This window comes from Cheilinus undulatus, linkage group 24 (assembly GCF_018320785.1).
Source record: "Cheilinus undulatus linkage group 24, ASM1832078v1, whole genome shotgun sequence".
In the NCBI taxonomy this organism is placed as follows: Eukaryota; Metazoa; Chordata; class Actinopteri; order Labriformes; family Labridae; genus Cheilinus; species Cheilinus undulatus.
In genome coordinates this window covers 24,415,531-24,425,009 of record NC_054888.1, presented here as the reverse complement: position 1 = coordinate 24,425,009, position 9,479 = coordinate 24,415,531, and positions in this window count along the sequence as shown.

Below are 9,479 nucleotides of genomic sequence, written 5' to 3'. Positions count from 1 at the left end.
AGAACTCTTTCACATTCTTGGTGTGGCAACTACAGTGTTTCAAATGATTACAACCCCATTTCCAAAATATTTGGGACACTGTGCGGAATTTTAAAAGATGAACATTTTCAGAAAATTCAAACCAAATTTCACTTTTAGAGACTGAGTAGTTGCATTGTTTTCCAACTTGATGGCAGAAGCACATTTGTATCAGTCTGTTGCATCCTCTGTTCTTTCAACAGTGCTCTTGGAAACTTAGGGGGACGGGTGCAGTAATTTCTGCTTTACGCAAACAGTGAGCACATGTCCTTTTTTATAGCTGCCGAGAAAATCCACAGTTTGACAGCATGGTTATGATAGTCTGCCTTCTTGGAGTGACAACATTTTAGAAGTGGAAAAGTTTAATGGCTTGTATTTTGTCTGAAAATTAAAGTTTCATGCCAGAAGAGCAGGAGGCCAAGAAGAGAGCCCTGACGTACTCCATAATTCACACTAGAGCATTTTAGTGTAGTTTTATTATCAGAAACACAATTTTCCCCCTTATATGGAAGCCTAAATGCATGCCAGGGCTTCAGGATGGATACTGACTTGGTTTTGCATTGACTGTAGGAGCTGCACTTAGATTTAAAAACTGGAAGAACTGAATTGAAGGCAAAAGAACATCAGGAACAGACAGCAGGATCTGAAAGCAGAGTACAGATGTCTAAAGAAAAAGACTGATGTAGAATCAGATTAGAGGGCACAAAGTTGGAGAAGGAACAGAAGGTTTCAGTCTGAGCACCAATTATTCCAAGGCCGTGGATAGGAGTGCAGTTTCTTCAGCTGAAGTTCAGCAACAGCAGCCTACGACGACGTTTTACAGATGGTGCCACTTGTAAGTCATAAATTAAATATTTAGAATCGTAGGTCCCAAAAATGGCCAGGCACATTTTAAAAATTTAGCTTGGCAGGAAGGCAGAAGGCGGGTTAAGAGGCCAACGGCGGCTTAGACGCTGTTTAAAGAGCGGTGCTGCCTGCTCTTACAAATGTATGTCTCTGTTTGATTCTCAGCATGAATATTTCACTGCTGATTATGTAAGACGCAAAATTAAACTTTGGCTTTTCATTTGTAATGTTGAGAAATGTTATGTAATGGTGTGGCAGCAAATGTTTGTGGTATGGGGGGTCACGAGAGGAACAGATGATTATTTTTGGGTTGCTGCTACGCCATGGTAGAAGTGATACCCTGAGGACAACGTAGGTTAAATGTCAATGTAATGTTGTTATAGACTGGAGTATGGGAGGTGGAACAGTCCACGAGCATCATAATTCAAACACATTAAAGGTATAAGCATCTCTGACGCTGACCTGTGACGTTAGATTTGTTGACATAAGTCTAGAGACAGTTGGATGTGGTGGTATGAACTCTATAAGAATAGAGCAGTGGTTTTCAAAGTATGAGGCGGGCCTCCACTGGGGGGCGCCACAGAACTTCAGGGGAGGCGCGGGGCCATAAACCAGAAAAAGAAGTGATTTGCTTTGCTAACTTCTGCCCAGAGCAAAATGAATAGACTGATAGTCACTTTACTCAACGAGTGATTATTAGTGGCTCTTTGATGTCTTCATTTTAAATATTTTTCCCCCAGAAAAAACTTAAAAAAGGGAAACTTTTCTACCCCTTTATACAATTTTTTCACTCTTTTCACTTTAAGCATCCTTTTGTCATTAAATACCGCTTTTTCCTACTTTTTGCCCATTTTTGCCACTTCTTTTTACCACTTTTTTCCAATTTTTTCCCTTTTTACTGTTTTTTTTTGCCATTTTCACCAATTTAAGCATCCTTTTTGTCATTTAATACCACTTTTTTCCTACTTTTTGCCCATTTTTACCACTCTTGACTGCTTTTTTACTCTTTTTTGCCTTGTTTGCCATCTGTTGCTCATTTTTTTTGTCACTACTCACTCATCTTTTTTTTCACTTTTTATCCCTATTTTTGCCCATTTCACCCATTTTTTGCTGCTTTTTGACCAATTTTGCCATCTTTTCCTTATTTTTATTGCTGCTTTAAGCTGTTTTTGCTTCACCTCTTAGATTGTGGCTCTTGCAGAGATATTTTTTAATAGTTTGGCTCTTTGGTTGAGTAACGCTGCTTTAAGGATTATCAGAGCAGAATAATCAGGTAGTATTGGCAGTAAATTCATGACTGAAACCAAATAACTGATTACCTGGTAAAGACGGATGTTTAAGAACATTTGCAGACCAAAATATCAAAGATATAAAAATGTAAAAAGATACTTAAAAATTAGACATAAATGTTTGAAAATATGGTTACGTTTTTTTTTTTTTTTTTTAAATCTGAGTCTTTATGTGGATGGGGGTCCACTGAATGAATAATTTTCTCTTAGGGGAGGCTCACTCTCACACACTTTGTAAAACCCCTGGGATAGAGATTAGCAGATTTGCCAAAATATTTGGGACACTGTTATAAATTATGGGGCACCATCCTTGAAAATGGAAATAACAACTAAAAAGCAAAAACCAGTCTCATAATTGGGATATAAATATTGTTTTAACCATTGTGTCTCGCAGTCAAACTCTGAACATTTATGCACAGGGAGGCTTCTTGTGTCTACTAGATTTAATCCACATGGTGCTGTTGATGATAAACTTCAAATGCAAGTTGATGCAGATTACTGCAAACTACATTTGGCATTGTCATCAGAAGTCCCTCTAGATTTGGCACCAGAAAATCTACAAAAAAGGCCAAAATTAATTGCTGTTATCTCACTTCCTGTGCATATTTTTTACAGGGATAAAATTAGTATTTTGTTTATCTGGACATGTTGCATATGTGTGCCAATTTTCCTGCATAAGTTTTTGGTGGTGCCCCCCAAAAAATGACATTTTTGGCCACTGCAGGGCTGTTTTTTAAGGCACATAGGACCAACAAAATACACAATTTTCATAAGACCTAATATATCTGAAACGTTTGAGGTTTTGAGCATGTTAAGGCCACCAAAACCTTGCACCTTGGTGCTTTGCTTCTAGCAGAACAACATGTTTTAGTAGAACATGTGCATACCCTGGTCAAAAGCTCAGGAATTTACCCTTTAAAATGTCCATAACTAATGCAAGCTTGAAATGAAGATTGAGATTCACTTTGGCAGCAAACAGCTGCAGAAATAACAATACCTGCTCTGTTATCACTGATTTTTTTTTTTTTTTTTTAAAGTATACCACACTTATGATATTCAGCACTATCACTGCTGTAGAGTTTGTTGCCTCTCTGCTGCTAGGACTGGCCACCTCAAATCCACAGCTGTTACAATCTAAAGCCGTGTTTCCATACCAATCTGACTGAGTTCAGATTGGTATGGTTTGGTACGCTAAACCCCAAAATAGTTCAACCTGACACGCCAGATAGATTTGTTTCACACATCCATCTGGGAAAGCTTTAATAGGAGACGTTTGAGAAAAGGCAGAGGCTTTGAAAAAAACTCAGAGTGTGATTGGGTGATTGTTCTGTCTGTCACATCTTTATGGGTCGATAAGAGCAACAAAACACGTGACGTAGCTGCTATCGAGATGTGCCTGCACAGCTACTGAGGAAGAACGTGAAACATGGCGACTACAGACATGTAAGTACTCGACTTTTGTAGTTTTTGAAAAGAAAACAACTCACTGCTGTTCTTTGCTCTTCTTTTGATGGAGAAATGTCGTCAAGTTCTGATAAATCTTAGGCTTTAGCAGCATCCACGCTGATCTCTTCCTCCATAACTGCACCAGCTCTTGCTGCTGCTCGTTAACGTCTTGACTCTGCTGCACCTGAGAGTACTGCCCTTCATCACTTTCCAAACAGTTCAGATGGGAGCTTTGGGAGATGGATTCACCAGTGAGAAACAAGGAAACAGGCGTATTCATCTGCTTTGCAAGGTTAAAAATAGTTAGTGTTTGCAGCACGAGTTTGCTGGTCCAGCCGCAGAGTTATAGAAAGGATGAGTGACAAAAATCAGTAGGGAATAAGCAGCAAACAGCTTTATTTCAGCTGAAAGCTTTTTTAGAAAATAACTACATTTTAATGATGTTAACTGCTGTCAGTACAGCTCCTCAGCTGATGGAATACGTGTACTGAGACCGTTTGAGTCGTAACGCTACATTAATATGTGAATATATCTAGTCTAGAACAGTTTATACGACAAAATATGAAAGTCTAGAGCTGTACTGCGAGAATTCGCCGCATTAAAAATAAAGTAAAAGTTCAGCTGGTGTTAAAATCAAGCTAGATTAAGTCAGAAATCCTGGATGTGCTGATCTCATAGTAAAATAGGCTGCAGCCCAAAGTTGTACGATCCCGTTCATCAACCACAGAGCGATGTTTTCACAGGTTACCTAATGTAAGAAGTCGATGAATAACTAGTTAGAGAAGAGAATGAACTGTTCTAAGGCTTTGCATTCACAAAACCTCTGCATTAATTTAGTTTCTCATCAGTCGCGGATAGATAAGGCTGATGTGAGCCTTTGGGCTCTGCTTTGTGTTCTTAAAATCGTCCAGATAAATGTCAGGAAACTTGATTTTGGCCAGATACCAATATCCACAGACTAGGAAACAGTTTGATCTCCATAGAGTCCAAATATTTCCCGTTTAGGCAGATATTGGTCCGCTTTTCTCCCGTTTTCGCCGCTTCTCACAGCGCAGACTACCTTGATTTGAAGCCTGGAAGTGAGCAGCTGAGTCGCGCGCCAACGTGACGTCAGTGCAGCCCCTATTGTTGTGTGTGTAGCTCCACCTTTTTGGTACGGACAGGTAAGATTGGCACCCCTACAGAAGGGTGCTGAAAGGTGGGATGGTACGGGTCAATTTTTTGGGACCCTTTCCAACTTTTGCTCTATGGAAACACAGAAAACTGCGTGCCGTTCCACACTGAACTGAGCCGGACCGCTTGGTGGAAGCGACCTATAAGACTACGTTGCAAGGGCCTCACCGCCCTCTTTGTGTCCAAAACCAGTGTTAACGTTTAAACTTTGTAGAATTAAGGGTCAGGATTGGGAGAGATCATGTAGACAAGTTTAAGAAGCAACACCTTTAAATGTAGAATTAGGATGCTTTAGTTCCAGTGAAAGATGGCACAACCTCTTGGTTTTGACTTAATTATGATTATTTTGTGGTTTTATTAGTGGAAGGATAAAATAAGTGCAGATAAGACTGATGCCAGCTGAGGTTATGTCTATAAAACATCATGTTTCTGAGCTCTGCAGCATTCAAAGCCTTCTCTTTCTCCTCCACACGGACTGCAGCTCAGAAACCGGAGCATCCGTCTCCCTCTAAACTTGACTTTTATATTTTCTAGCCAGTCGGCTTCCATTACAGCTACGACTTAAACAGACTTGACAATTTTAACTCTGTATATATTTGAGTCCCAGTCCTCAAAGTCAGTCCTTTTGATGAAAGCTGTGTAGAAAAGTGCCTGAACCCAATGTCTTCTCTGCCCACTTTTCACTTCGCTGAAATATTCAAGGAGCGGCGAAGATCAAGGTCAGCCTTGGATTTCAAAGCTATCGTTTTTTTGGACAAAACTCAAGCAGGAAAGGCACCCCACTTCAGATTTACTCTTTTATTTCACCCTCCTCCACTGTGGAAGCGCCTTTATGTGCTGCACAACGTAAACAATACAGCCTCAGATATTTCTGTTATTATGGAGTTAAGTGTGATTTCCATATAGTAGTGTGAACTTCAAAGCTTGAATACATTCTGAAATGATAGTGTGGCACATCTTTGTTCATAGCCAGTGTTATAAATCACACTCTGTTATGTAATACCGTCTCATGCTAAGACTTAAGTGTGATTAAAAGCAAACAGTCCTGATCACATATGGTGTATGATTCAGAACGCACAGAGTAATCTGAGCTCTTTCACGGCGATATTACTCATCCTAGACCGTCTAAAATACAAACGGGGGCAGGCAGTTGCCCCGGTATCAAAGTGACAAGTAATTTGGTGCAGACCCAGACACATAGAGGGAGCATGGACATGTGAAGACGACCCAGGAAGCGTCTCCAATCTGGCGGCGTCCATCGCGGCAGATGGAGCGGACCATCAGCCAAGCGGCCGGACGCCATTCACAAATAGCGCAGCGCGTCGCGACTCCACGAGCTGATTAGGAAACAAGACACAAGGCGAAGATGAATCGGCCCCCCCACCCGCCGCGTAGCATTAAAGACCACGTCTGCTTTCCCCCTCTCTCGCACGACAGAGGGACGGCCCGCCCCTTCTGGTGCACTCTTTTCGCTCCTTGTAGACATGAGAAACGGCCGCTGAGATCAAAGTACGGCGTGTCAGCCGTTCCGCGGGGAGGACGCATGCATGGGATTGAGAGTTGGCTTGCTTATACGCCGCAGACTGTCAGTGCAGAGGGGGGTCGCTGGCGAGGGAGGCAGGGACTGTTATCCCAGACACTGATCCCAGTGGGGGATCTATACGGGACGATCAATACATCTTTGAAGTCATAAATAGGTCCCAAAGTCCAATTTTACAGCATTTAGCAGCATGACATTGACGCAGTATGTACACATGCTGTAATGGAATGTCATTTCTCTATTAATACAGACATTTGATCTGCTGTTACCATGAGAAACTCTTCTGCTTTCACTGCTATATTTCTAATGTTTGATAAGGAGCCGGTTTCATGCATACTTGGGGCATCAGGAATAGTTTTGAGCCAAACTTTGTCCCCCTTCTGTTTCAGTGTGACATGAGGAAATGGTTTTCTCAGCCTGCTGTGGGCAAACTCGAGCGGCCTGCACAGAGCCCCGACCTTGGCTCCTTTCGGAACAAATTGGAACGCCACCTCCAAGCTGGGCCTCGTCGCCCAACATCAACCTCACTAATACTCTGGCTTTATGGGAGCAAGGCTCTGCACCCAGGCTCCAAAACTCAAAGAGAGGCTTCCCACAAGTCTGCAGGGCTTTTAACAACATATTGTGCAGGATGCTTTCACATGCAATCATCTTATTTACGTGCTGTTTTTAAAGGCAAATAATTTCACATCCGATTCCTGCAATTTCTAATTCAGTCGACTAGTCTAAAGTCAAGGAAACGCATTCAGAATATAAACTTTACATCTTAAACATTAGCTGAGCTAGCACTGCCAGGCTTCAATCCTCTTTGCAGCCTAACAACAACATTTCTGTGCTGAATATAGTTGATCATTTTTTATATTTGCATTCTGAGAGGTTGTGTTACATTGCAGTGAATAGGAGAAACACAAATACATGGAGAGCAAACATTATAAAACACCCTTGGATGTTTTACCCTTTTATTGATTTTATAGTGTGATAAAGTTATTTAGAAGTGATTGTAGCATAAAGACACCTTTGTCTGGAAGGTTTAGAGGCTGGCTCATTGGTATGCCTGGCTACCATTACACCATGAAAGCAAAAGAACACTCCAAGCAATTCAGAGAGAAGGTGACTGAAAAGTAGAAGTCAGGGGTTAAGCCAAGGCTCTGAACATCCCCGAGAGTTCAGTTCAAGCATGCTGCAAAGCGTGGTGGTGGCAGCATCATGCTGTGGGGATGCTTCTCAGCAGACGGCATGCCTGACTGAGACCTGTCGTCACAGACTCAGTATTTAGTCGAGTCACAGCACTGACATGACGGGGGTAAATATCTATGCAGTCACTTAATTTACCTTCCATGTTTTTATTTGATTGGCTTTACTTTGCCAAATTATATTGACAACAGTTGTTTTTTTTTTTGTTTTTTTTTTTAATCAATAAAGCGGTGAACATCCAAAGGGGTGAATACTTTTTTATGGGTACTGTAACTTTGCAGGCTGTTCACTTCGGATCATTGCAATATGCATCAAACATAATCCTCATGATCCCCTGCTGTAATTGACAGATTAAAAGATGCGTGTGAAAATGCATAAGGTGTTTTTAATTTACAGAGGAACAGTGCTGACATAAGAACAGGACAGGGAGAGAGAAGGAGGAGGCAGAAGAGAGCCACTTCAAGTTATTTCTGAGCATACACCTGAATAAACCAGAGGAAAAGCAATGCACATAGTCCATGTTTGTCAAAACCTTTGCAGCCTCTGTTAACCCATAGCTTAAGAGCCCACACCCATTTCTCCTCATAGTGAAATTATGGCGGGGCAGTAAACCATGTACAACACATTTCTGATTAAAAAGAAAAAAATACACTGATCTCTAATATCAAGGATAGGAATTGTTACCTACGTCACATTTGGCTTGTGTGGTTTATTTATTGTCAGCTGTTATTGGAAAACACATTGATTTTCCAGTCTTGACTGCAAAGTGGCGTAATTTTATCTTTTCATTTGTATTTATACAGCACAAGTAAAAAAAAAAAATCCTACTTCATCAAGCCAATTTATGCAACTTTTTCCACTTCATTTCCTTTTTGCTTTTATAACAGCTTTTCACCATTTTCCACCCATTTTCTGTAAGTCATTTTTGCCATTTTTCCTTATTTTTGCCTAATTAAAACAAATCTGCAACTGCGTTTTACTTTTATCCATTCGTTCTGACTTCGAACTCATTTTTGCCAGTTTTTGACCTGTTTTTACAAGTAAATCTGGCTTTTTATTTTTACGTTTTTGCCTTTTTTTGTCTCTTTTAACCACTTTTCACAATTTTCTTCACAGTTTTTTGTCGCATTTCTTCTTCTTTTTCTTTTTTTTTGCCACTTTAATCTCATTGTTGTCTCTTTTAAACCTTTTTCACCACTGCTTTCACAAGCTATGCACTTTTTTTCTACACCTATTTCATTTTTTTCCACTTTTAAAATATTCAACCAATCACATGACCACATCAGAATGTTCAGTGTGTTTCGATCAGGGACTTTATTAGTTTAAGTCAAGAAAAAAAAGCTATGCAAGGTCTCTTACAGGACAATTAAAGGTCACGTGACACCTGTGTTACAGTGGGTCCTTATGGAATAAAGTCACACGGATGTAAAAATAAATGAGTAAATGTGCAAGTAGGTCTGAAAGTATTCAAAGAAACCTGTAGATGTGGAATAGCCTGAACAGATCGGTCGCCATGAAACAGGAAGTAATGCCAGTAATGAAATGTTCAGGGAATTTGTCCCAAGTTTGGCCAATTAAACTTCTGTTTACTGCTACAGTTGAGCTCACACAACAATCTAAATTTCAGAACGCCCTAATCTGTGGTGTTTCTGCAATGCAACAATAATATGCATTTAATAGATGCAGCAATGCAATTTCAGTCTTTATCAATAATGCCTGGTTGCATTAAAGAGATTATTGTGCCTTCTTTAAAAACAGCCTTCCGCTCTTTGACGTGAAGGTTATCTCTGCAGGGATTGTTGCCATAATGTGATGAACTGGAGATGCAAATTTGAGCCTTAGACCCTAAAGAAGCATGCACAGTCTCAGAGACGGGTTTCCTTTGAGGGGACTTTGAAGGCCTGTTGATGATGACCACCAAAATGAAATGCTGTCTCAAACTAACTTTGGGTCAACCTTTACCAGGCAAAGAC